At 37.7% G+C, this 25773-nt stretch overlaps 1 protein-coding gene across 2 annotated transcripts in view; it reads left to right on the forward strand.

The window, feature by feature from the left end:
• BMPR1B (bone morphogenetic protein receptor type 1B) overlaps positions 1 to 25773 on the forward strand; it is a 398018-nt gene that overhangs the window by 103499 nt on the left and 268746 nt on the right. For both annotated transcript variants that reach the window (XM_055385715.2, XM_019025349.4), the window contains exon 2: positions 14387 to 14456. The gene's annotated coding sequence lies outside the window, so the exon portion shown is untranslated. The remainder of the gene's footprint in view (positions 1 to 14386; positions 14457 to 25773) is intronic.

A 25773-nucleotide genomic window follows, 5' to 3' on the forward strand; every position in this document is an offset into this window, starting at 1 on the left:
CTACCTAAATACTATTAGCGAAGATTCAGGTCAAGCCTCCTATGTTATCTTTCTCTTATGGTGAGAGCAAAGACATGGTCCCTGAACACACAAAACATATACATATATGACCAAACTAGATTGCGAACTTCTTGAGGTTAGAGAAATTAGGCTTTATGATATTTTTTATCATAGAACTGAGAAAAAAGAGATTACCCAATAAACACATGGTGATTTTAAAATTATGGTTATAGCTAATCCATTTTCCAAAAGAGAAATTTAGAAATGATGATATAGGTCAGAGTAGATTGATGGTATTTTCAGTTTCAGTTGTGCATTTAGTTAATAGAATGGAAGTAATCAGAGATTGTTTTACATTGTGTATTCTCTGAACTTTGTTTGAATGAAATATTACCATCCCAAGTCTGAGTTTTATTCAGGTGGTGAATAATTTGTATTTACTGCTTATTTGACTTTAGTTGTAAGGAAACTATAGATTTCAGTAGAAATAATAATAGTAGCAGCTAACATTACATAGTGCTTACTATACGCCACACAGTACCTGTCAACCAACACCTAATCTTGACTTTGAAAAGCCTTTAAAAAAAAAAAAAGACACAGTGACTTGGGAGATTCCAAATTATTACTGTTTTTTTTTTGTTTGTTTTTTTGAAATGGAGTCTTACTGTGTCACCCAGGCTGGAGTACAGTGGCACGATCTTGGCTCACTGCAGTCGCATCTCCCAGGTTCAAGCAATTCTCCTGCCTCAGCCTCCTGAGTAGCTGGCACTACAGGCATGCGCCACCATGCCCGGCTAATTTTTTGTATTTTTAGCAGAGGCGGGGTTTCACCATGTTGGCCAGGCTTGTCTCGAACTCCTGACCTCAGGTGAGCCACCTGCTTCCACCTCCCAAAGTGCTGGGATTACAGGCATGAGCCACTGCACCCAGCCCCAAATTTAAGTATAAATTTTGGAAACATATTAATGAAAAATTTTCAGTTTAAAAGGTTTGTGTTTAGGCCAGGCATGGTGGCTCATGCCTGTAATCCTAGCACTTTGGGAGGCCAGAGGAGATGGATCACCTGAGGTCAGGAGTTTGAGACCAGCCTGGCCAACATGATAAAACACCGTCTCCAATAAAAATATAAGAAAATTAGCTGGGCCGGGCGTGGTGGCTCACGCCTGTAATCCTAGCACTTTGGGAGGCCGAGACGGGTGGATCATGAGGTCAGGAGATCGAGACCATCCTGGCTAACACGGTGAAACCCCGTCTCTACTAAAAATACAAAAAATTAGCCGGGCGTGGTTGTCGGCACCTGTAGTCCCAGCTACGCGGGAGGCTGAGGCAGGAGAATGGCGTCAACCCGGGAGGTGGAGCTTGCAGTGAGCCGAGATCGCGCCACTGCACTCCAGCCTGGGGGACAGAGCGAGACTCCGTCTCAAAAAAAAAAAAAAAAAAAAAAATATTAGCTGGGCATGGTGGTGGGCGCCTGTAATCCCAGGTACTTGAGAGGCTGAGGCGGAAGAATCGCTTGACCTGGAGGCAGAGGTTGCAGTGAGCCGAGATCGCGCCACTGCACTCCAGCCTGGGCAACAAGAGTGAGACTTGTCTCAAAAAAACGGTTTGTGTTTAATTGAATGCTCATGGACATAAGGAAGGGAACAAGAGACACCGGGGCCTACTTGATGGTGGAGGGCAGGAGGAGTGTGAGGGTCAAAAAACTACCTATGCTTATTACCTGGGTGATGAAATAAAATGTACACCAAACCCTACGACAAACAATTTATCTATAGAACAAACCTGCACGTGTACCCCTGAAACTAAAATAAAAGTTAAAAGGAAGTTTGTGTTTAATAGAAATAGTGCTTCTAGCCATTTCACCAGCCTGGAAATGGTTCTTGAGTATATCAGTCGAGGGTAGTCACCACCAGAGGTAAAGTGGGATAGTGAACACTGCTCTTGGCAACAGAGTGGTGAATAACAGTGCTAGGATTTTCTTTTCTACCAGGCTGTTCAAAGTGAAAGGTGAAGAAAATAGCCCTCTGTATTTAGTTTGCAGTTGCTATTTGGTTTCTAATTTAGGTTGTGTATTTTCCTTTAATGTTTCATTTTGACATAATATATTTTAAAATGGACTTTTCTTGTGGACACAATTTTATGATATGATTTTTCTTAAGTTCTAGGCGGCAATGTGGCTGCGTTTTATTTACTTGAATCGTATGTGATGGGAACCAGACTCAAACTTATTTCAGAAATAGTGTTAATTATACAAATGAAAGAGGCAGATATCTTTTGGTTCATCTACACATTTCAGAGTTGCTCCTGTGGTGCATTCCTGAAACCGTATCTGAATAAGCACAACATCTTCTAATGCCAGTAGATATTTTATACTTGCCTGTTGGAAGTTACAGTTCATTAAATGATTACACAATAATGTGTGATTGTCAGAACAGCATTCAGTACACAGGTAGCTAGTATCTGGTAATGGGGTTAAAAGTAATGGAAGATTCCAATAGACATGATGAATTTTAAATTGTTCCTTTATTATACATTTTAGCTGATATACTATTATTTATAAAACAAAAGAAAACAAAAAGTGGTCTATTAGGTTATGTCTCCAGATAGCAGAGTTTTGAGTGGGAAAAATCAAGGGATATATATTGTAAAGAAACAGTGGTCTCTGGCTTGAGCTTCGACCAGTATAATTACTGGGATTCAGTCTTCAGAAGACCCTTCGTCTGTGCCAGAACCCCAGAATGGATTTTAACTTGTCCCGTTTGAGATTGTCTTCATGGTGGGTGGGAGATAATGGTAGCAGGAGAGAGATGTCAGCATAAAGATTAGGATTAAAAAAACCCCAAACTCCAATTACTAAAAAGTTGACATCAAGACAGTATTTAGAAGATTCTTTAAGGAGGGAAAGGTGGAGGTAGAACAAGGAAGGATTGGGAAGTCATTTTGGATATTAGAGTGACCTGAATTCCATATGAAGGAAATGTTTGTTAGCTGCTGTTTCTAAGCCATATAGTTCTGTATTTTTTTATGAATAGATCTTTTGATAAGGGCCAAGTACTTATTAAAAAACAAATTGTAAGTTGATAACTTCTTAGAATTTCTTGTCTGTAGATTAGGGATTCAACTTGGTGATATGAGGTCATTGCAGTTGAAAAAGAGGCACAAGCTTAAGGTAAAAACTTTTAATACCCAATACAATGCAAATGTTATGTAAATAGTTATACTATATTGCTTAGGGAATAATGACAAGGGAAAAAAGTCTGTACATGTTCAGCGCAGACACAGCCATCCCTTTAAAAAAAATTTTCAATCTGTTGTTGGTAAAACCCATAGATAGAGAGGGCTAACAGTATGTATTTTTGCATTACACATGAAAAAACATTTTAATAGTTTAGTGGTTAAATGAGGTTTGCTTTATAATTTAGAAATGATACACCTGAATGCAATGATATATAGATTTTTAATAATCTTCAAGTTTTTCTCTCTTTTTTTTTTTTCTGAGATGGAGTCTCACTCTGTCACCCAGGCTGAAGTGCCATGGTGTGATCTCGGCTCACTGCAACCTCTGCCTCCTGGGTTCAAGCAATTCTCCTGCCTCAGCCTCCCGAGTAGCTGGGACTACAGGCATGTGCCACCGTGCCTGACTAATTTTGTATTTTTAGTAGAGATGGAGTTACACTGTGTTGGCCAGGCTGGTCTCGAACTGCCGACCTTGTGGTCTGCCCACTTTGGCCTCCCAAATAATCTTCAAGTTTTATGGATATATTTTAGATTAATTCAGAAAAAATAAATGTATACTTTAATCTATTAAATATAAGAATATAGAACATAGTTCTAAACACAAACCTGTTCATGCTGGTTTTTTTTTTTTTTTAATTTTTTTGAAAAGGAGTCTCGCTTTGTCACCCGGGCTGGAGTACAGTGGTTCCATATCAGCTCACTGCAACCTCCACCTCCCAGGTTCAAGCGATTGTCCTGCCTCAGCCTCCCGAGTAGCTGGAATTACAGGCGCTCGCCGCCACCCCTGGCTAATTTTTTTTAATTTTTAGTAGAGATGGGGTTTCACTATATTGGCCAGGCTGGTCTTGAACTCCTGATCTCGTGATCCACCTGCCTCAACCTCCCAAAGTGCTGGGATTACAGGCGTGAGCCACTGCTCCCAGCTGCTGTTTTCTACTTTAAAAATCCTTCAATGGTTCCCATTGCCTCTGGGTGAAATCCAACATTTCTAGCAACGAATCCTCATTTTCAGTTTTTATTTGCTAAGAGGAAAGAACAACAACATGCATTACATAACAGACTCATTGAAAAACACTTTTTTTTCGAGATGATGGTGGCATAGGATAATGGTCTTATCAAATATGTTAAGTGGATTTTTCTGATTTGTGTCAGGAGTTTTCAGATGCATAGCATAATTTTAGAATATACTACTTACTGAGTACCCCCCAAGACAAACAAACAAGTACATGTCATAAAGTCTGTGCTTATGCCTAAACCTTTGGCATAGAGGTGAATGCATGGATTGTTTGACAACTTTGTGTATTGGTGACGCTATAAATTCATAGTCCCTAGCTTTCTAGGTGCTGATTGTTGCTGAGTAAAAATTCTGTTTATCCCATATGTTATCTTTCTCATTCCTACTTAGGAGTTATGTCACCATCCATCTTCTCAAGCTCTCTCCATCAATATATTCCAATCCTTTTTCAGAGGATTAACTTTTTTCTTCTCCGACCAAGGAAATAGAGGTCATCGGAGACATGCACCAGTTTCTGCCTTGTGTCAACATCCACTTGTATTTCCGTATATTGATACTGCCTTTCTTCCTTTCACAGTGTAAGGATCTTCCCCCCTCCACCCTGAAACAAGACTCTTTTCCAGTCATATTATCTGTCTTCTCTCTTTCTTCTCTTTTTCATCCCTGCTAAACTCCTCCTTTAGCATCTCTTTTCCTGTCCAAAATCCTTCCCTGGTCCAGTGTCAGCCTCTACCTGCTGCCGTAACTCCCTTTGGAAAAAGGCTGTCTGTGTTCCTTACCACCAATTCTTTGCTTTTTTGTTTTTGTTTGTATGTTTGTATTTGAGTCGGAGTCTCGCTGTGTCGCCAGGCTGGAGTGCAGTGGCATGATCTCGGCTTACTGCAACCTCTGACTCCCTGGTTCAAGTGATTCTCCTGCTTCAGCCTCCCAAGTAGCTGGATTACAGGCATGCGCCACCATGCCTGGCTAATTTTTGTGTTTTTAGTAGAGATGGGGTTTCACCATGTTGGCCAGGATGGTCTCGATCTCCTCACCTCATGATCCACCCACTTGGGCCTCCCAAAGTGCTGGGATTACAGGCGTGAGCCACTGTGTCCGGCCTCATTCATTGTTTATTTCACTATAGTCTGTAGCTGGAAATGCTTTCACCAAGTCATTGATGACCAGTGATTTCTCAGATCCATGGACACTTGTTTCAGGCCCTGGCCTGTCTCCTGTATCCAGTAGGGCCCCATATTGAGCACACAATAATATTAGTTAAATGAATAACATTTTTCACTTATCTTCTCCTCTTATTTATATGACTTTCCCTTCTCTGGGGTCTTTTACTGGCTCTTACCTGCCTCTTAAACATTTGTGTTCTAAAGGTTCCAAGAAACCACTGTCTCTCATTCTAGCATGGTTAACTTTTCTCTGGATAGACACCCCATTCTCAAGCATGCCTCCAGAAGATGCATATATAGCAAGTCTTTCACCTTAAGTCTTGACCCTTATTAAAAGGGGTCAACATGTTTGTGTGTTCCATAGACACCTCAAACTCAATATATCCAATTTTACACTCATTTTCAATCTCATCAAGCTTGGTTCTTTCAGTTTATTACCGATAAGAGGCATCTTTCTGAGTGATGTCACCAGATACACAGATGCTTAAACTAGAAATCTAGCAATAGATCATTAATTCTTGTTACATCTACTGTCTTAATTCTGAGTTCTTCTACTCCTCTTTATTCCTCCTACATCTTAGGGCCTCAGTTAATACCATCTCAGTTTTCACCTTGGAATAGCCTTAGTTTAGTTTCCCTGCCTGTCTCTTTAATTTTGATTCTCTCTGTTTTGTGAGCTTTCTTCTCTTTTTCACTTCATTTCACCTAAAGAAAACATTTTAGAGTTTCCCTGGGATGTATGGAACTTTTTACAATTTCTGGAGCAAATTGAAAATACTGGTCTTTGAACCCTTGGGAAAACATAAGTTTTCATAACCTTCAAAATGTGATTGACACATTGCCCAATAAATGTTTATTCTTGTGTAATTACTGTATTAAGATTAGTTTTAGTTGCATATTAAGATCACCGTTTCTTTTTTTTTTGGAGACAGAGTCTCACTTCCATCACCCACCCAGGCTGGAATGCAGTGGTGCAGTCACAATTCACTCAGCCCCCTGGGCCCCAGGTGATTCTCCTGCCTCAGCCTCCCAAGTACATGGGACTATAGGCGTGTGCCACCGTGCCTGTGCCCCGCTAATTTTTTTTTTTTTTTGTATTTTCAGTAGAGATGGGGTTTCACCATGTTGCCCAGTCTAATCTAGAAGTTTTGGGCTCAAGCAGTTCTCTTGCCTCAGCCTCCCAAAGTGCTGGGATTACAGGTGTGAGCCACCATACCCAGCCTTACTTCTTCTTTTTTTTTCTTTTGAGACAGGGTCTCACTCAGTCACCCAGACTGGAGTGCAGTGGGGTGATCTTAGTTCACCTCTACCTCTGCCTCCCAGGCTCAAGTGATTCTCCTGCCTCAGCCTCCCAGGTAGCTGAGATTACAGGTGTGCACCAGTACCACCCAGCTAATTTTTGTATTTTTTTAGTAGAGACGGGATTTCACCATATCGACAGGCTGGTCTTGAACTCCTGACCTCAAATGATCCACCCACCTCGCCCTCCCAAAGTGCTGAGATTACAGACATGAACCTGTTACAGAGGTATTACGTGTCTGAATGCCTTACTTTTTTATTCAGCAAAAAAGGGGACTCCCCACTGTCATTGGAGTTGAGTGTGGGGAGACCAAATGAAATCCTATTTCCTTGGAAGGGACCAATAAGTGTCCTTTGTTTCCAGTGTTGAATGATGAGCAGGTTTGGACAGTTGGATCTGAGGGAAGGGCCATCCCAGGCAAAGGGAAGGCAAATGCCAGTGCTTGAGGCTGTGAACAACAGAGTGAAAATATTCCTAGATCATGAAAATAAGTGTTTGAATTTAGCATAACGCATTTGACTTATTATTAGTCAAAGGTGTTGCACAGGATGAGTATTTATGTTCACCTAATCACTTTATAACATATATTTCATCTCAGGTATTCCCAGTTTGGTAGACTACAGCATGAAGGCTTGAATGTTGTAGCTTAATTTCTTCTGTAACTGCTAGTTTCTTCTATGGCACTGCTTATTTGCATGGTAGTGTGTGTCTCCATAGAGTCCTCATTCAACAGTTAAATGTTAGAGTGCTCTGAGGACAGGGCTTAAACAGTCAAAAACTATTTCTTAAATTTCTCTAGAACCTCTTTTTTAAAATTAAACTCCATGATTTGTTTGAATTAAATTTTACTATCACACACACACACACACACACACACACACACACTTTGCTTTAAAGGAAGAATAACAATTTGTATTTCTACTTGTCAGATAATTTCTGATTTTTGTTTTACTCTTTCTGAAATGTCAAAGATAAAACTTCCAAGAGGTTTTTAGAATCTAGAATCATCATTCATATATTGTATGAAAACAATTTTACACTTCTTTTTCTTTAAACCTTTTTCCGTTATTTTACTAAGCACCAGAAGAAAGTCAGATATTTCCTGTGATGCTAAAATTTCTTCCAGATCACATGCTGAAATACCTTTTTTCTTTTTTCTTTGAGGGTTCTCTTAAATGATCAAATGTAGTCTCTTAAGTGTATATGGCCAGCTCTTTCATCTGAGCTACTTTGTCTAAATATTTATGCTATTCAGATAACATGTATCTTCAATATTCAGCTTTGCATATGGGCTATACTTCAACCCAATAGTATTTCTTTTTCTTCTTTTAGGTTTGAATGAATTAGAGGTATGTTCCATCCATGTTAAATGGGTTCAAAAGGCCTACTTGAATTTGAAATACTCCTGTTCATTATAAAATAAAATGTGACTGTGTTTCTAAGTATGCATAGTTTTTATAATCTATAACATTTTAATTTGTTATTTTTCCTGAGATCATGTAAGCATTTCTTTTAAAAATTTAGTTTTTATAAAATGGCTCATGTTTTATGTAAGTTTGACCCTTATTTTTTCTAAAGATGCAAAGCATAATGGTTGTAAGGAACAGAGGCACCACTTTCCCCCTTGAGGCCTGGTCGATATTTGAATACTTGTGTACAGCATAACAAGTATCTTTTAGACTGAATACATTATTAGTAGTACTTTCAAGGGATATTTAGCAAACTTTATGGGTAATAGGGTTGAAAATCTATGTAGTCAGTAGATTTACAAAGTTATATTAGAGAAGAAGTTGCAAAGAAAGGTTTTAAGGAAAATTTATCTTTATGTTCTAAATGGCCTTTTAAAATTCTATTTTTATAAACTCTGATCAGTCTTAACTAAATTTTGCGTTTAAACTTTTGGATAAAAGTCATGTTACAGGGGTTCTTGCAATGTGAACTTCATGCCGTATTTGGGCTTGTTTTTATGGTTTTCTTGCACTAAACTTGGAATGCACTCTTGAGGAATAGGTTTTTGGCTCTCAAGGACCTTCGTAGTCATACACTAGCTCTAATTCACTGTGTCTGTGGAGTGTCTTGCTGGTTGGAGCTCTCAGTGGATTGACTTCCCTTTCTCTCTACTTCCTGCCAAGATTTTTTGAAATGTTTTAATGAAAGAGAGAGAAAGAGAGAGAGAAAGAGAGAGAGGAGAGAGAGAGAGAGAGAGAGTTTTACCACTTGTGGTAGAGAACATCTTTACTTGGTTATGCTATTTGCCATGTGATGGTTATGAAGTTACTGCTATAAAAGAAACTGTCAGCTCTAAGTTATCAGTGCAAGTTTTGGATTAATAGCATCCTTAGCTTTTATTTCCCTCAGTCCTCTTGCTCATTTCATTATGCCTTAGAGAATGGAGAATTGGGAATAATAATAAATGATTTAGTGTTCTACTGTTTAATTTGACTTTTCTTGAGTATGTTAGACTTAACCTGAAAGTTTTGGTTGTGATGGGTTTACATTCTCTGTGGGTTTGGTAGTCTTCAGCAAAAATTAGCCTCTATTAGCACAATGAATTGATAATTGCCCAGCATTTCATCTTGCGTTGGATTCTGACTTCACTCTGGAAGCAAAGATGTTACAAAGAAGGGTACCCTGCCTCAGAGTTTGGAGTTTCCCACATTAACGTTGGAAGGTGTCTTTTGGTAGGCTCTTAAACAATTATGGAACTGTGGAAATAGCCTTAGGTGAGGAGCTGAACATCCCAAGTTCTCAAGTGCAGTCTGTTTATTGAATTACAGACACTTATCTGTAAATGATGATGATTTTTTCGGCGGGGGGGGGGTGGGGCGGGTAAGAGGTACTTTGTTAAATGCTTTGTGTGCATTATGTTATTTAATTCATGTAGTAAATTGGAGGCAGGCATTATCCCAGTTTTACAGATGAGAAAACCAGGGGTTAGAGAAGTTAAGCAGCTTGCCCGATGTCACACAGCCAGTAAACATAAAGCTAGGATTCATACCCAAGGACTGCCTGACTCCAAGACCTGTTTCTTTGCTGCTCTGCTTTCTGCTATATGTAAAGTACTGTGTGCTTATTATGAGGATTAAATAAGCTAATGAGTACATCCTTTGTAAAGTAAGATATTAGTCTTGGTATGGTAAAAATATGGACATGTTTGGAACATAGAACTGTTACTAATCTTTTCTGCTATTTTAAGGCTTCACATGCATTTCATAATTTTATATATAAGTATTTTACACCTTCAAGATTGTTAATATGTTGTGAATGTCATGTTTCTTGATTTATGAAGTACTCATGTTATTCTTTAAAAACCCTTTCTAAGAAGGAAGGAAATCTATATCCCCTCCCCCCACATATTCCATGGATTTTTGTTTTGAAAAGAAAAAACTTAATTTTATATCAGAATCTTTAGAATTTTTTGGACTCCAGAATTTAATAATTAGTTATATTGTTCACTTACAATTTCATACTAGAGAATAAGATCTTCGATATTACATTATTTTAAAAGATAATACAAGGTAAACACATACAGAAAAGTTTTGATTGCTCCAGTAAGGATACTGAATAGTCAAACAATTTTCAACAACTTAGTTTACTACCTGTATATACAAGCTATTTTGAGTGTTGATGCATTACTGAAATACTTTAAGGCCTTCCTTAGTCTGTATGCATTGCTGAAATACCCCAAGGTTTGATTCTAGAATGCTTGAAAAATTTTAAATTGCAAAAGGAAAACAAATGGATGCTTACTCATGTTGTAACACTTTTCTGTAATTTACCTCAATTTCTAAGGTTGTACCTTTTATTCAGGTTAGGAATAGGTTTTAAGTACTCTTGATTCCAAGTAATTTGTTTAATTGTCTTAATGCTATCTTTATAATCATTTTAAGCTGTGGTGCTCTTGTGAGCGAGTGCCCAGGAGCTGGAAAATTGACATCCAGGCAGTGAGGTCTGCTTTCTCTTACCGGCACCCTGGCATTCTCTGTGACCTCACAAGGCACTTTTAAAATCTTTTAGCTTCTATAGCTTTGAAGGCAAAGCCCTAGAGTATGGCTTGGAAATTCAGAAAAAAATGATAATTTAAATAAAGATAAATGTAAATATTTGTAGACAAAGCTTTCAAGTGCAAACTGGTTTTAAATACCCTCTAAACATATAAAAATATTTTCAAAGTCACTTTTTAAACCCAGAAGCAATAGAGTATAAAAGCCCCTATCAATAGCACGTTTAGTGATGATTGCAAGTATTTGTTTGAAATATAAATTTTGAAATTCTAACTTTTGATTAAAGTAGAAGTATGAATTTTTAAACCTTTTCAGATGAGAAATTAGAAATTTTGTCTTCATATTTTATAAGAATTGATGAATCTGCTGGGTTTTTGTGATATTTAAGATTTTTCTTTTATTATCAAAGAAAAATGCTGGATGCCAGTGGAGCATGCCTGTAGTCCCAGCTACTTTGGAGGCTGAGGTGGCAGGATCACTTGAGCCTGTGCCACTGCACGCCAGCCTGGGTGACTGAGCTAGTCCCTGTCTCAAAAATAAACAATAACCAATTTCAAGTGTTTAATATATCCCCATGTAAATATTCAGCAGTAAAAGATGATTATCTGTTTTGCAATTACTTACATAATGCTTTCTGTGAGTATAAAACTGAACTTTAGATGTGAAAGTTGTACGAGGCAGTTTCTGCACCTAAGAAGTTTTAGAGTGAAGAAATTTCAGTATGATACAATTTAAAGGTAATGTAATCATACTGGGTTTGAAGGTTTTCTAGGATATGTCTTTATGGGAAACCCAACTGATTCAGCTGCCTGTAGGGCCCCCAAGTACAACTTCACATTTACCTGATGTGCCGTACTATATCTAGAAATAATCTATATGATTTTTTTTTTTTTTGGCCATAAGCCAGACTTCCTGGGTCAGCATTGAGCAAAACTTGTAACAGGTGTCTGACTACTTCCTCTCACCTCCGGTCCATATGATCAGAGCTTTACTTGTTCTGTCACTTCGGATACTCTCCCTTAAGTACCGACCACCTTACTGAACGACCCTCAATTTGCCTTTCTAGTTTTATTTGAGTTACTCTTCTATTAGGTGGTTGTTTACCTGAATTTTTGCTTTTTTTCCTTCATCGTTTGGAGATGACTTTTTGCAGATTGAATCTTGTACCAGGATTTTCCATCTCTATTTCTGCTTTGACAAATCTTACCCATACTTCAAGGCTATGAATTCTTTTTTTTTTTTTTTGAGACGGAGTTTCGCTCTGTCACCAGGCTGGAATGCAGTGGCGTGATCTCGGCTCACTGCAACTTCTGTCTCCTGGGTTCAAGCGATTCCCCTGCCACAGCCTCCCAAGTAGCTGGGACTACAGGCGTGTGCCACCATGCCCAGCTAATATTTTGTATTTCTTTAGTAGAGATGGGGTTTCACCATGTTGGCCAAGATGGTCTCGATCTCCTGACCTTGTGATCTGCCCACCTCGTCCTCCCAAAGTGCTGGGATTACAGGCGTGAGCTGCCGTGCCCGGCCCGACCATGAATTCTTACTTCTATCTTCCTGTGTGTTATGTGTCTTATTGCGTTTAAAAAATTAATGTAAAATACATGTAACATAAAATTTACTATCTTAACCATTTTTAAGTGCAGTTCAGCTGTGTTAAGTATATTCACGTTACTGTGCAACAGATTTCCAGAACTTTTTCATCTTGCAGACCTGAAACTCTGGATTAAGCCACAAGCCCCATTTTCTTTTCTTCACGTCTCTGGCAGCCACCATTCTACCTTCTTTCTGTTTGTTTGAGCTTGAGTACTTTAGATACCTCATGTAAGTGGAATCATACAGTGTTTGTCTTGTAGTGACTGGCTTATTTTACTTAGCATGATGTCTTCAAGGTTCATCCATCTTGTAGCATGTGACAGGATTTCCTTCTTAAGGCTAAATATTTTATATATATATGTGTGTATATATATGTGTATGTGTGTATATATATATACATACCACATTTTGTTTTATCCATTCATCTTTCAGTGGACATTTGGGTTGTTTTCAGCTTTTGACTATTGTGAATAATACTGCAGTGAACATGGGTGTGCAAATATCTCTTTGAGATTCTGCTTTCAATTCTTTGGATTATATATCCAACAGTGGAATTGCTGGGTCATATAGTAATTCTATTTTTAGAATGGAAAGTGTTGCTATAGTCTAACTTTTGACCTTAATTTGACTACCACAGCCATACTGCTCTCAGTCTTCTCCTTTAAACTTGTGTCTCTTTTTGTTTATGTTTTGGAAAATATGGAAATCATGGAGCATATGTAAATATAGAAAACTATATTTTATATCTAATTAAAATCTAATTGTGATTTATACATTTTAGTAGAAGAGGGTATTGGTGATGTGAATACTAACAAAAGGCTATAGAAATCTGATTATCTTTTGCTTTCTATTTTTTAGTAAGTAAACTTCATTAGAAAAATGTTATAGATCAAAGTCAGTTTATATATTTACTCTTAAAATCTGTGGCTATTGGCCAGGTGCGGTGGCTCCTGCCTGTCTGTAATCCCAGGACTTTGGGAGGCCGAGGCGGGTAGATCACTTGAGGTCAGGAGTTCGAGACCAGCCTGACCAATATGGTGAAATGCCGTCTCTACTAAAAATACAAAAAATTAGCTGGGCGTGGTGGCGGGTGTCTGTAGTCCCAGCTACTCTGGAGGCTGAGGCAGGAGAATGGCGTGAACCCGGGAGGCAGAGCTTGCAGTGAGCCGAGATCGCGCCACTGCAGTCCAGCCTGGGCAACAGAGCGAGACGCCATCTCAAATAAATAAATAAATAAATAAATAAATAAATAAATAAATCTGTGGCTAGCATTTAAGTATCAAAATCCTTGCACTAAGTAACATCCCAAAACTGTAAGTCTAGTAAGACTTAGTATTTGCTTCTTTTTGGAAAGATACCAGAGAAACATCATATGGTGTCTGTAATTCTATTATATGGAATATTATGTTTTCTCTTATTCATAAGCTAGGAGCTCAAACATTAGAACTTTGAGGTGCTATAGTAAAAAGTTAGAACTTTGTTAAAAATTACACCAAAAGTTAGAACTTTGAGGTGTTCTTGATCCCTACTACAGTGCTATAGTGAAAACCTGTAATACTGTTTTAACAATTTGAACTGGTTCACAATAATCATGGGAAGATGTGCTTTATTTTTAGTACATCTTTTCTATTAATAATAACAAATGAGGCTGGACGTGGTGGCTCACGCTTGTAATCCCAGCACTTTGGGAGGCCGAGGTGGGCGGATCACGAGGTCAGGAGATCGAGACCATCCTGGCTAACACGGTGAAACCCCGTCTCTACTAAAAATACAAAAAATTAGCCATGCGTAGTGGCGTGCACCTGCAGTCCCAGCTACTTGGGAGGCTGAGGCAGGAGAATGACGTGAACCCGGGAGGCGGAGCTTGCAGTGAGCCAAGATCGCGCCACTGCACTCCAGCCTGGGCGATGGAGCGAGACTCCACCTCAAAAGAAAAAAACGGAAGAACTGTACTTCCCCCCCCATCCCCCAATTCCATTACGTATTACCATGATTCTGCATTTGAACTGGTAAATAATAATAAACCTTTCTCAAGCCACAAATAGCAATTCAGTTTTTGTCTCTTTGTTGGCAGGGTGGAGTTCAGCCTACTCTTTCTTAGATGTGAAAGGAAAGGAAGGTCATTTCATGCCTTGTTGATAAAGGTAAGTTCATAGTAATTATTAAATAATTTGAGATGTTTGGTAGGCATCGTTACTGCTTTTTGACATTCCGACTTTGTGGTATGCTGAAGTTAACAGAAAGATAATACATTTTATAAGATGAATGGAATATACATTGTTCCTTTAGTTATCAGTAAAAACACATAAGATAGGGAAACTGATGTAAATCAACATGACAAGGTGGTTGTGGATTTGTTCTATAATGAGAAAGTAACTTGTGCTTTTCATTTGAAATGTTGGCCTACACACTTAGTCTGTTCCTCAAACATTTACACACTTGGTAATAACCTTTTACCAACCATTGCTGATATCATCACGATAACATGTTTCAGGTTAATACAAACTAGATTACAACATTATGCCATTTTAAAGCAAATCCATCCATTATACTTTTCATGCTGATAGTTCTAGTTGGTGTCACTCATTTTAGAGGGCAAATGTGAAACAGGTGGTGTGGACTTCAGAGGCCCTACCTCTGACCCATGTATGTTAGTGAACGTTAACTTGGAGACTCTTTTCTAAGCATTTGCTCCTATTATAGCTATTTTTATAGTGTGCTACAGTGTTCAAATGCTATTACGAATGCTTTAAATGAATTCAATTTGTTCTTCACAAGTCTGTGAAAACTGTTCTGTTAATATTCCCATTTTATAGATGTTAAAACTGAAGCATTGGAAAATTAAGAAAATTGCCCAGGATTATGTAGATAGTTAAGTGGTAGAGTTGGAATTACATTGAGACCTCCTGATCTTTACTTCAGTGCTATACTGAAAACCTATAATACTATTTGAACAATTTGAACTGGCTCATAATAATGATGGGAGGATGTGCTTTACTTTTGATATATCTTTTCTAATAGCACATGAACAAATGTAGGATGAATACATGTTACACTTCTTAATGGGTTTGACTTTACTCCAGTGAACTATATCAGAAATTTTTTATGCTTTAAATCCTTATAAATCTACTCGGTAAAGTTTTCAGAAACTTACTTTTGCATATTTATAAAATATTTCATTGCTTGCTTAAAAATAACCATATTAAAAGATGGTAGCATAATTTTAATTAAGAAAGCAGAAATAATGTACTTTACAAGTATTGGTATTACTCCTTTCGGGGCTATAAACACAATATATATGTTTTTCCCCTGGCTAAGTGTTGTGAGGTTAAATTTTCAGCATAGTAAGTTTCAGTTGGGCCACATATTATGCCACTGTGCATAAAAACTCACATTGATTCAAGTATCAGAATCATAGAATTTTCTTCATGGAGAGAGATGGTTGGGGAGTAAGCCAGAAATAATTGGTCTTGATTTGGGTTGCTGTCTCTTTCCAAAGGTTAGCATCTGAAGTGTGGGGCTGGGCATCAGGAACCTTCCTACCAGGGTGAGGGGTTTGGAAAAGGTTTTGTTCATTTTTGAGTCATGCTTCCAGTTGTTGATGGGATCAGAAATTAACCCCAGAGGAAAGGGGCCTTTTACCAGGAGTTGGGATGGGGTTAGAGAACCAATCAGATGGATTGGCCTTAGGGTTGGCATTTCCTGTTAGTGAACTGAAGTAAATCGGTAAGCAGAGAAAACCACTGCCTGTGCACTAGGCTCTGCAAAGAGAGAACGAGCGGGTGCCTATAGGCACCTTTCTCTAGAAATACGTTTTAGGATTAATTTAGATTAATCTAGATCCTACATCCCCTACCCCCAGTAGGAATTATAATGTCTGTTTTTTTGAAGATTTGCCAGAACAGTGGGAATGGCTCAGTAGGTAAATTAAGTTTTTAAACTATAAGAAAGTGAGGCCAAGGAAAGTAGAAACTGAAATGCAAACATATTTTTCCAGAGATATCAACTATCAAATACATTGAGATACATTTTATATATGTATAGAAGTGTAATATTTATTAATAATAGAATAATTAAAACAGTATTTTTATTAGTGAAAATAATCTATGCTTATTAGACAAATTTGGTAGCAAAAGGTAAATTACACCACTTCAATATCAGCACTTTTATATTTCCTGTGTTTGTGTGCATGCACATGTATGCGTGTGTGTGTGTGTATGCATTTACATTGGAATGATTTCGCCTATATTGATGAATGGTCTTATAAAAAAAATTTTAATGGCTCTACCATCTTGTATCATCTTATATTTTATTATTTCAGGTTTTATTTCTAGGATATATTCCTGACAGTGGAATAATTAGATCAAGGAATGAGAACATTTTTAAAGGCTCTTTAAGCATATTGCAAAGTTGCTTTCAGGAATGCTGTATGACTAATATTTGTTTCAGGAGCATAGAGGGGACTGGTTTCCACTGTTTTAATATGCTATTTTTTAATTCCTTCTAAGGTTTGTTAAAAACCAAAATTGCAACAAATTTAGTTTAAAGATACTAGGTTTTTATTAGCAATTCATGAATCAGTAGCATCTCATCTAAACATTTAGAAAAGGTGCTCCCATGAGCTGAGCAGAGGACGTTATTTTTATAGCCCAGAAAGGGCTGAAGAAAGCAGAAACAGGAAATGAAAAGTGAATTGGTCATTTCAAAGTAACTTTCCTTATAGAATTAAAACAGAGAGGACTTTCTTGTTACACTGGCCCAGGTAAACTAGGCTCCTCCTCATTGGCTGCTGTGCGTCTCCTAATTTTTTTACTGAAAACAGGCCCATTTCAAAGTTCAGTTTGATTATGTGGCTCCCAGCCAGATAATAACTGCATTCTGAGTGACTCCATTTTGGTCTTGTCTGGTATATAGGGCCTAGTGCAGAAGCTCAGTCCAAACCAGTGGCCTCCCATACATTTCATTTAACAGGTTCTGCTTTTTTTTTTTTTTTTTTTTTTACTTCTGATATGCTTGGTAGGCATTTGTATTTCATCTTCTGTGAGTTCCCAGTTCATGTGTTTTCTAGTTTGTCTATTACAGTTTTAGTTTATTACTAATTTGTGTGACCTCCTTATGTAATTAAGATGATCAGCTCTTTGACTGTCATTTATATCAAATATTTCTACCATTTATTTACCCTCTATTTTAATGAATTTATTGAAGTATAGCAGTTTCACATTGCATATTCAGGCAGGTTTAATAGATTTTTTATTTTTTTATTATTATACTTTAAGTTTTAGGGTACATGTGCACAATGTGCAGGTTTGTTACATATGTATACATGTGCCATGTTGGTGTGCTGCACCCATTAACTCGTCATTTAGCATTAGGTATATCTCCTATTATAATTTCTTCTCATTTCCAGATTTAGAAAAATGACAATTTAAATAGCAAAAATAGATGAATTATGTGGTATGTTTCTGGATCTATTTTGTCATTCACTCTTCCTAACAGTCTTAGGTAGTGATTGTAAATGAGGAATCTAAGGCAAGGCAAGATTGAGTGACCTATGTAAGATAATCCAGCAAGTAAATGGTAGAGCTGGTATTTGAACTGGTCATATGATTGTAAATCCTATGCTCTTTAGCAGTACCTTATACTTCCTGGTAGAATAGAAAAGAACAAGGGACTCTTAAAATGTTTAAGGTGTTAATGAAAAGTGTCAAGTAAAACATTTGGATTTATTTGAGTGTTTACATTTGATTCTTTGGGAGGTCAAGGCAGGAGGATTGCTAGAGCCCACAAGTTTGAAACCAGCCTAGGCAACATGGCTAGACCTGGTGTCTATAAAAAATTTTTTAAAAATTAGCCAGGTGTGCTAGGGTGTGCCTGTTGTCCCAGCTACTCCAGGAGGCTGAGGCAGGAGGATCACTTGAGCTCAGAGGTTGAGGCTACGGTGAGCTGTGTTAGCACCACTGTACTCCAGCTTGGATGACAGAGCGAGACCCTGTCTCAAAAGTAAATAAAAATAAAAATAAATAAAATACATTTGGTTCTTATTTTTCTAGTATCCAGTGATTTTTCTTTTCCTGTTGTTTCGTCCAGGAGATCTTTAAATTTTTTTCCCCATTATTATAGAACTAGAAGTAGAAAAATATTTTGTTTAATAACTATATCTCATGATATATTTCTGTCATTAAATTGGTGTGCATATGGGCAAGACTATACTACACAGTGAAAATCAGTTTTTAATACAAAGTTTGATACTTTAAAAGAAAAAAAAATGTATATTGAAAATACTGTGGTTAAACCAACCATATGGATCGTTTGGAATTCCTAGACTAAATTTGAATTTAATTAGTTATAGATTTGTTATTTGTGGTATTCATCCGGTATCTAAGAGAAATGATTATCATAACAAAATATTTTTATGGAACATCTTATATAAAATGACAATACAAATTATTATTATTTTATTCATAATTTTTGACTTTTTAAAAAACATGCAACATGCTGTTAAGTATATGTGTGTTTCTCGTTTACTAAAAAATAGAATTTTCCTAGCAGGATGGCCCTAGAGCTGAAGCATTATATGTCTTTGGTTGGTTCTCATTCAAGAATTGGCAGAGTTTCAGAGTACTGTACTTCTAACTTGTCTCCATAAATTCAAGGCAGAACAGCAAATATGCCCTAAAAACAATGCATTAAAATGATATATTTTTATTTTTACTTTTTATTTACTTAATTTGAGACAAAGTCTCCCTTTGATGCCAAGGCTGGAGTACAATGGCACGATCATAGCTCACTGCAGCCTCAACCTCCTGGGCAGCAATCCTCCCACCTCAGCCTCCTGAGTAGCAGGGACTACAAGCACACACCACCACCTTGGAGTAATTTTGTTTTGTTTTTCTGTAGAGATGGGATTGTACGGTGTTGCCCAGGCTGGTCTCGAACTTCTCAGCTCAAGCAGTCCTCCTGCCTTGGCCTCCTGAAGTATTGGGATTAGAGGCGTGAATCACTGCGCCTGACCATTAAAATGAATTTTTTTTTTTTTTTTTTTTTTTTGAGACAGAGTTTCACTCTGTCACCCAGGCTGGAGTGCAGTGATGCAATCATGGCTCACTACAACTTCCACCTCCCAGGTTCAAGCGATTCTATGCCTCAGCCTCCCAAGTAGCTGAGATTACAGGCGTGCCACCACGCCCAGCTAATTTTTATATTTTTAGTAGAGATGGGGTTTCACCATTTTAGCCAGACTGGTCTTGAGCTTCTGATCTCAAGTGATTGGCCCTCCTTGGCCTCCCAAAGTGCTGAGATTATAGGACTGAGCCACTGGGTCCAGCCCTAAAATATTTTAATCAACTTTTAAAGTCAGAAAATTCTTGTGTGTGGAAAAGATGCAACATCATAATTCTGAAGTTTTACCTTGCATAATATTGCCATTTTTTATTGTGGCAAAATGTGTATACCATAAAATGGACAATTTTAACCATTTTCAAGTATGTGGTTCTGTGGCATTCAGTATGTTTACATTCTTGTACCATTACCATCATCCATCTCCAGAACATTTTCATCTTTTGCAACTGAAACTGTACCTTCTAACTCTGTTTTCCAGCCCTCAGTCCCTGGCAACCCCCATTATGCTTACTGTCTCTGTGAATTTGGCTGTAACGTTACTATTGTTGAAGGATATAAGGCCTCTCCCCCGCAAACACATGCGTATTTAGAAGAATGTTTCTTGGTTTTGGTTTTGGTGTTTCCTCATGAATAGATTCAGGTCATGTGTCCTCGGCAAGTTACTGCATAGGTGATCTTCAGCAGAAGAATTTGGCAATGAGAGGAGCTGGGTTCAAGTTCTAGGCTGGGGCAAGTGTAATATTTCAACTTTTTTTTTTTTTGCAATCCACTCTGTCACCCAGGCTGGATTGCAGTGGTGTGATTTCAGCTCACTGCAACCTTCACCTCCCAGGTTCAAGCGATTCTCCTGCCTCAGCCTCCTGAGTAGCTGGGAGTACAGGTGTGCACCACCACACCCAGCTAATTTTTGTATTTTTAGTAGAGACAGGATTTCATCACATTGGCCAGGCTGGTCTTGGACTCCTGACCTTGGTGATTCTCCCGCCTTGGTCTCTCTAAGTGCTGGGATTACAGGCATGAGCCACTGCACCTGGCCTAATATTTCGACCTTTCTAGGCCTTTTTTTCTTCAGCATAAAATGAGGCTATTGGTTTCACCTCATCTGATGGCTAAGCTGCCTTTTAGCTCTAAAAATAATCTTTGTTAAATAGGCTGAGATATCCTATAGTGGTTTATAAGTGAAAGGAAAGACTTAGGGATAAGACAGTGTCTCAACCCTGGCTATGCACCTGACTAAATTAATGAGGCTTTGGAAAATACCCGATTCTCATCTCTAAAAGATTGTGATTCTGGATTTCCAACTCAAGAATGTGTGAAAAGCTGTGTAGGGAATCTAATGGACAGCCAGTTTGGAAATACTGGCATGAAAAAGGTTCCTATGCTACTGTCCCCCTCACTCTTTTTTTTTTTTTTTCCATGGAAGGATAGAGGAGGATGACATCTTTCCATGGATTTTTTAATTAAAAAAGTTATTTCCCCTTCCATAGAGGAATATTTTCTTCATAGCATGCAGAGGGAATATGATAGTCTTTTGTGTTTTTTCTCTTCTAGGATGCAAGAACAATTCTTTCACTAAATATATTTTATGTTTTCATATGGGAACAAGTATAGCTTTGCCTTAATCTTGGAAACAAGAAACTTTTTCTCTTCATCAAAGTTTAGCTTGAGAGTGGGGAACAGGAGTAGAAATAACATAAATATTTAGCTGAAAATTGTGATTTTGCCTTTCACCTTTGGTGGTGGTGTTTGGTATAGCTGCCTTCTACTGTGCTAAGCACTCAGCATATGTTGTTTCATCTTATCTTGTCAATAACTCTTTAAAGCAGAGGAGATTTTATAATCCTCTTTTTGCAGATGAAGAAAATCAGAATCAGAGACTTTACTTACCTGAGAACAGGTTAACCCAGCTAGAATTGGTAGGGTGGAGATTTGAATTTAAGTCAGTCTGACTTACAGTACTTTTGAAAGATACAGTGTTTGTGATTTTCATAGGGAGGGTCTTCAGATCTCCTTCTGCACCATGGGATAGAAGTAGAATTAATTGTTTTTTGTAAAGATTGTTTATCAGTTTTCATGGTTTCAAATGTGGGAATTCATGGTTTACAACATTATCATTGCTCTGATTTGGTTGGCAGTGCAAACTGAATCACCTTCAGAATGCTTAGAGGTAGGATCAGAGCTAGCCCCAGGCTGAATTATCAAAAAGGGTGACCTTTTCTTTCCTGTGTGTGTGTGCGTGTGTGTGTATGTGTGTGTGTGTGTGTGTGTGTTTCCTTCCCTGAATTCCCTTGTGTTTTTAGCCTGCACCCAATTCTCAGTGCAGGGTTCTTTCTACTCATCTGCCTTTGCAGGCGTCATCCCAGAGAGCCTTGAAAATAGACTTCGAAAAGTGACTGAGCTCACCTCCCTTCTTCCACTGATGAGAGAACTGTATCAGCTGGATTCTAGTCCAGAGCTGTTTGTTTATTATAAAGTGATGTGCATCTGAGGGAGAGAGTGTCTTGAACTCTCTGAAACTACATGCCAGATTTCTGTGTGTGTACATTTTCTAGCCCATAGCTTTATCAGAGTCTCAAAGGAGTCTCTTTTCAAACAAGACAAAGCAGTTTTTGCATCCTATCATGTTAACATTATAGATGGCCTTATCTTATATTCTCTCTCTGCTACTAATCAGATACTACTGTGATAGCTTATTCTCCAAGGATCTCATATTCATTACTCATCCACATGCTCATTTCTTTGTTGTTTACACCCTTTCTCTATTTTACAAAATATTTGAGATTGTTTATGTAAAAAAACAAGCAGCTCATTAATAACTTAATTTGTTTTTTATCTAAAGAGAATGTATTTTATAATTATATATATTAAGGAATATATTATAAATGTATTAAGGAATATATTCTGTAATACATATTAATGTGCTAATAATTATTTAGTCCCTTTGAAGTATTAAAGATATGTCAATAAATTGGATCAATTTGCAGTTAAGCTATTGTTAGACTAAGGGTAAAGCAGATGATTTTTCAGTAATCCTTTGAGGAACATGTGATTTTTTTGATTCATGTCTCTATTCTTCATTAAGCTCAAAGTTTCACAAGTAGATGGACTGTTGATTCCCTAGAACCTACCAGAGTATTTGGCACTTAGTAATTGTGTTGAATACCCATTTAACAGAATACTCACTTCCACCCCTAGCTAGCCCTCAAATTTTGTCAACTTTTAGTCATTTTTACTGTCAGTACCTTGATCCTAGGGCACTATCATCTTTTGCTTTAAACTACTGTATAACTTACAGCCTGCTAAAAGAATATTTTTCTGACTCTAATCTGCTTCATGCCAATCTAAGGTCCCCCTTGAAGTCAGAGTGGTCTTCCAAGGTTTCAAAAGTAATGATCTAACTTCCTCAATTGAAAGCCTTTAATAGATTTTCAGTGCCCTTTGGAGTAAACGTCTTAACTAACTGCCTATTGTTCCAGTTTCATATAAAAAACTGACCTCGGCTGGGCGCGGTGGCTCATGCCTGTAATCCCAGCACTTTGGGAGGCTGAGATGAGTGGATCACTTGAGGTTAGGAGTTCGAAACCAGCCTGGCCAACATGGTGAAACCCCATCTGTCCTTAAAATACAAAAATTAGCTGGGTGTGGTGGCAGGAGCCTGTAATTCCAGCTGCTTGGGAGGCTGAGGCAGGAGAGTCACTTGAACTCAGGAGGCTGAGGTTGCAGTGAGCCAAGATGGTGCCATTGCACTCCAGCCTGGGAGACAGAGCGAGACTCTGTCTCAAAAAAAACAAAAAGCTGACCTCAAGTCAGTTAAATGAAGGATACTTTCAAATTGGATAGGAGTTATAACCACCCTAGGGAGGTTCTTGAGTTTCTCATAACCTTATTTAGGTGTTAATAAAATTTTCAGACATGAATAAGATGGCATCTTATGAAATATCAACTGCAAACATACATTTTATACTTACAGATTATGATTGAGTAAATGCAGCAATGCCCCCAAACTTCCCTTCTCCATGTGTCTAACACTCTTTGCAGTAAGACTTCGTAGTTGTTCCTATTAAGAAGTGAAGTCTGTTTTCCCAGCTCTTGAATGTGGGCTGGTCTTGTGATTTGCTTTAGCCAATAGAGCACAGCAGAAGTAATGGTGTACCAATTCCCAGCCTGGGCCTTAAGAGGTCTTGCTTGCTTCTGTTCCCTTTAGAACTCTGTCACTGCTGTGAGCACACAAACAGGCTCACTTGGTGGAAGGGGAGCAGCTAAATGGAGCAGAGCCAAGTCATTTTACTTGAGTCTGGCCCTCTCAGACCAGCCGTCAGCCAGCTGACCAAAAATGTGTTAAGACAGAACAGCCAACATCAGCAGAGCCACCTACCTAACCTGTACCTGACCACACATGCTTGAGGGAACCCAGCTGAGACCTGAAGATCCTTCCATCTTGATCCGTAGACTCATGAGCAATTAATGTTTGGAGCCACTGAGTTTTAGGGTAGCTTATTTTTGCAGCAGTAGTAAACAGATAAACAGATATTAGTGCCTTTTCCACCTAGTCACTGAGAAGATGACTAAGTAAAAAGGAGCAAGCTGAAGATGTTGCTTCTTTATTTAGCACATCATTATTATTGCGGTTTAGAAAGATTTGACAAATGCATTTGCCTGTTTCTAAGAATTTGCATAGAATGGTAGAGTTTGGACATTTTCCTATTCTGATTTGTTTTAAAAACCATTATAAGAGAATACAAAATATCTTTGTTTTTTAACTGCAGCCATTGGTGCTAACATATTTATCACCAGGGAAGAAACTTTATTTTTCAAACTTCAGGGAAGAAAAGACATTTTGCCAAAATGCCTGACCACTTTGTGGTTTTTGAAGGAAATGTTAAGTTTATATAGAAAAAGGACATGACTTCCATTTCTGGCATTATGGCAGAACAAATATTTGGAAAAAAATCATCTAGGATTTAAAAATATATGTAATCTAAAGAGCTCAATCTAATTATTTAATATAATTGTAAAACATATTGCTGACCTGGAAAGATACTAAGCTAAATCTTCAGAAGAAGAAATAAGAAAACATGAATCCAGAAAAATACTGGATCTGACCAAGCCCTGGTCACACAATCCTGGAAATGTGGCATTCACAGTGAAAGGATGTACTTGGAACAAAACTTTCCCTTCAGAAGGAAGGTTAGTAAATGTGGAAAAAATGAAGAACACAAAGTAAGATGATAGAAATAAATTCAAATATATCTTTAGTTACAATAAATGTAAAGGTACTGCACTTTTTAGTTCCAAGACAAAGATTGTTAACACTGCATTTCCAAAAATCCAGGTATATGCAGTTTGTAAGTGCTATGCCTAAGTTACAAATTTAAAAATGGTTAAAAATAACAAGTGAAAAATAATATATCAGCCAAGTAATAATCAAAAGTAAGCTTGGATAGATATAGTAAGAAATAACACTTTAAGAATGAAAAGCATTGCTACAGATTAAAAAGACTATTACAATTTGATAAAAGATTAAAATATTCTGAAAGATACAGTTTCTAATTTATATCTGAAGTCTGGTTTAAATTTTTTTATAAAGCTAAAATTAACTGAATTATAAGGGGCAGTTAACAAATTTTCAGTAGGAGATTTGAGCATAATGTTCTCTGTTAATGATTGACCAAGCAGGTCTTAAATCTGTAAGCATGTTGGAAAGTTGAGCTCTAGAAATACTGCACTTGATATAACGGCTTTATGTTGTATATTATGCTACAAAATTGTTGAATACACATTCTTTTAAAAGTCATGGGACATGTTTTAAAAAATGACCACCTACCTTCCAGATAACTGAAGACAGTGGAGAGTTGGTAATACAGTAACCTCTTCAAATCTCCTCCCCAATGGATATGAAATTAATTTACCACTAATAAATTTCTATGCAAAAATATACACTCAACATCACTTGAAGGCAGAGAATGACATGACTGCAAAATAACTGTAAGTTCTGCAGTCCTTCATACTCCTGCCCCTTTCCTGTCATGCTGCAGTGCTTTGTGGTATACACACAGAAACTGGGAATCACTTAGGGAGGAAGAAGAGGGACACTGGCAAGGGAACTTAAGGAACAGTTGGAGAGACCACTGTATAGGTCAGATATACCTCAAATCTGAAAATACTGAAAAAGAAACTGGGAAGATGGGATGAAGATTGTGGGAAAAGGTTTCAAAGTATGTGCTATTTAAAGGGTCAAATTAACAATTTTATGGGACAGTCCTCCAATTGCATTGCTTTTCAGGGAGGGGATAAAAGGTAAAAAGGAACGAAGAGCGATTCTTTGGCAATGAATGGGAAAGG

The sequence above is a fragment of the Gorilla gorilla genome, chromosome 3, assembly GCF_029281585.2.
Source record: "Gorilla gorilla gorilla isolate KB3781 chromosome 3, NHGRI_mGorGor1-v2.1_pri, whole genome shotgun sequence".
NCBI lineage: Eukaryota > Metazoa > Chordata > Mammalia > Primates > Hominidae > Gorilla > Gorilla gorilla.